We start from the raw sequence: 3,708 nt of genomic DNA, 5'->3' as shown, positions 1-3,708 counted from the left end.
AACAAAAAATAATCATCCAATTACTCATGAAAGCAACCATCTGTCCCCTGTATGTCACAGATGAAGACGCTGGGACGGAGAAACCCGCTGGCTGCTGGGGGGTGCTGCACGGCCGGCGTGTTGGGGGGCTATGCAAATGAGGCAAAGTGCATGATGGTGCTGTTCGGACGTACGCGGTGTATAAGGCAGCGTCGGCCGGTGCTTTGGGCAGCGGCAGCTGATGTTGCTGGTGGTGACGAACCGGTTAAAAGGAAAGAGACTGGGAGAGAAGAACGTACCTGAAGAAGTCACATCACATGCGGAAAGGGGGTTCGCAGTATACGTAACTGCCACTGTTGCAAATCCTTTTTTTAATTCAAAATGAAAAATTATTAAAAATTAATTAACTTAATTATCATCTGATCTTAATTTATTTTTTACCCTTATTGTACACATTGTACACTAAACTCATTGTCTCCCTGTACTCTCTCTCTTTCTCTCTATCTATATGTATGTATGTATGTATGTATATATGTATGTATGTATATGATATTCTTCGGCCGGCCTTGGCTTCGCAGGTTGAACCTGAAACTCGATATTTTGTATCTTTGACACTCCGATCTTATTGTATGTATATGTCCTTCTTTTCTTCGTCTGCAAGTTTATGTTACGTGAGCATTGTGCTTTTCTTTTCACGATTTTGTTTAAAATTTCTTTCAAGATTCCTTGATTATTAAATTCTTTCAACTACTATTATGTATATATATTTTTTTAGAGGTCGTAATATTATATCACCTCTATTTTACAGCTTAAGTGTAAAGTTTTGTGTGATAGAATATTACAATGTGAATTATCAGAAATTTTCCTAAACGCCACCAGTTTCACATTAGTATTTTCATGGCTCGTGGGATGCCTTTTGTAGATAGTCACCTTCTTCCCATTCATTATTAAAACTCACAATCATTCTCCTTTCTTCGTCTTTCCCCTTTACCTCCATGTCTCCTTGTCTCCTTTTTATTTTAGTTATCGGCAACAACTTATACCATTCTTTTTTGCTAATGGCTTCAACTTTCTTCTTTTTCTACTTCCGCTTCCTTTACACTTTCCACTGTCCATACTACACAAACTCAACTCGTCTACCCCTTTCCCTCTTTTTCTCTATTCCATACTTCTCTATGGTTGAAAGTGAAAGGTAATTTGATGTAGTGAATATTTGAAATTAGTAAGTATTTTGGTTTGTGTTTAAATGGTAGTTCCTATTTTCGGATTGGGTTGAGGGTTTTGATGAAAGGTTATTATTGGATGTTAGGGATAATGGAGTATTTTGGATATTGTTTGGTGGTTCTATATATAGTGAGGTAAAGTGCTTTTGGTTAGGTTGATGTTGCTAATCTAAGACTGAGAACTATTAGTAAAATAACTGGGGTTGGTTTCTTCTTTGTATTCTCCTTTCGTTTTTTCATGATTAAAGTTATTGCTCCTTATCATCAAGCTACTCGTTCAGCTTTTAATGGTGTCCTGGATAAGGTTCGGAGTAGGCTAGCAAGCTGGAAAAGGAGTTTACTCAATCGGGCTGGTAGACTCTGCTTAGTTAATTCTGTTGCCGTCGCTATTCCCACGTACCAGATGCAGGTCTCTATTTTTTCCAAAGGAATCATTAGTAAATTGGAGTCTATGATGAGGAATTTTCTTTGGAAAGGACAAGTTGATGGAAGAGGATTGAATCTTGTTAGTTGGAAGGTACTAGTTACTCCAAAAAAATATGGAGGTTTGGGGATTAGAGATCCTTATTGTGTAAATATTGCTCTTCTTGGGAAGCTAGTTTGGACTTTTTTCCAGCAGCCAAACAAGCTATGGGTCCAATTATTGGATGCCAAGTACCGATCATCTCTATATGACTGTTTTAGTTATCCTAAGAACAAGGACTCTCCTATTTGGAGGTGTCTTTGCAAGGCTTGGGAAGTGTTGAAGGATGGGTTTGCTTGGTGTATTGGAGATTTGAACCAGAATTTTTGGTTTTCTAGCTGGAGGAGAGAAGAACGGTTATCTAATGAGATGGATTATGTTCACATTTCTGATTCGAATCTCCGGATACAAGATATTTGGTCGGTTGGTAGGTGGCATTTGGATACTCTTTATTCTCCTTTATCTCAAAATCTAAAAGGTAATATTCTCTCTTACAATCCAGATGAACAAGTAGGTCCGGAAGTGGGTTGGTATTGGAGTGGGTCTGCTGCCAAAGTCTATAACTCACGCAATGGTTACTTGTGGTTGTGTAAGCAACTGTTTGATTGGGAGGAGCGGGAGAATTGGCTTTGGCTTTGGCGTCAGCTTGTTCCGGAAAAGCATAAGTTTTTGGCTTGGTTGTGTCTTAAGGAGGCTCTTCCTACTGCAAGTTTTCGCTTTAGAAGAGGGATGTCGTCATCGGATAGGTGTCCAAGATGTCTTTCTAGCCAGGAATCGGTTTTACATTGTATTCGAGATTGTCCAAAAGCTCAGCTTGTCTGGCATAGGTTGGATATTTCTTGTCATCCTTTGGATTTGAAGAACTGGTTCTTGTATCATAGCAGAGAGCATCCGTTCAAGTTCTTTTCGGGACTTTGGTGGATATGGCGAGTAAGGAATAATGACATATTTAATCCCCATGAAACTTGGCCTCCGGAAAAAGTGATTTGTCTGGCATTAACTTCAGAAAAGGAGCTTAGGAATATTTTTGAATTACAACGTATGTCCCTTCCCTCTACTCTAAATGGTTTTTGGAATCCCCATCCATTGGTACTTTTAAGATTAATTGTGATGCTAGTTATTTTGGTTCGGGTGATAGTGTTGGTTTTGCTTGTGTTATTAGAGATTGTAATAGGAGTTGGCAAAGGGGGTGTTTGGGAATGATTGAGAGTAATAGTATTCTTCAAGGAGAATTGTTTGCTATTTGGAGAGGATATCTCTTAGTTTGGGATGTGGGTCAACGAGGTATTATTTGTGAGACGGATTGTGTGGAAGCATTTAATCTTGTTACTCAAGATGGTTTTGGTTTATTGATCCGTTGGTGCTCAAAATAAGAGATATCATGCATTGGAATTGGCGTGTTGACTTTCGTTTGATTATGAGAGATGCAAACACGGTGACCGATACTATGGCAAAGATGGTGATGAAGTTACAAATTTCGCATGTGGAGCTTCTTTCACCTTGGGAAGAGTTTAAGAGTAGTCTTAAACGGGACTGCTCCTCTATTTAAGCAGTTCCTTGTTTTGTTTGTTTTGTTTTTCTTTGTTTAATTTATTTCGGTCACCAAAAAAGTTATGGTTCTCCATCCATCCAATTTGGTTTGCTTTTAGATTTGTCCTCCATTTTATCTCCATCTGTTGTTGTTGTGTTAACTCTTCTACGTATTTACTGCAATTTCTTGACTCATGGCCTATGAATTCACAGTAAATGCAGTATTGACATAGTCCTTCATATTGCAGAAAAATCTCATAAACAAATTTGTTGGGGCTAGCTATTTTGATGGTTTATCGAAGGTTTTTTTTTTGTCAAGTTTTTTTTTTTGTTATTCGATCCTCTCTCCTTTTCATCACACCTACCAACATCAATCACTTCTCCCAATCTTTCACCAATCTTCTTGGCTGTCTCTTCTGTTTTATAGTATTCGGGCATATTCCACATTTGTACCCAAATAGAAATTCTGGTGTAATCCCCTTCTTCAATTTTTGTCTAAGGACTCCATCTCTT

This window comes from Arachis hypogaea, chromosome 1 (genome assembly GCF_003086295.3).
Source record: "Arachis hypogaea cultivar Tifrunner chromosome 1, arahy.Tifrunner.gnm2.J5K5, whole genome shotgun sequence".
NCBI lineage: Eukaryota > Viridiplantae > Streptophyta > Magnoliopsida > Fabales > Fabaceae > Arachis > Arachis hypogaea.
The sequence above is the reverse complement of the archived record's forward strand: the minus strand, read 5'-3'. Positions refer to the sequence as shown.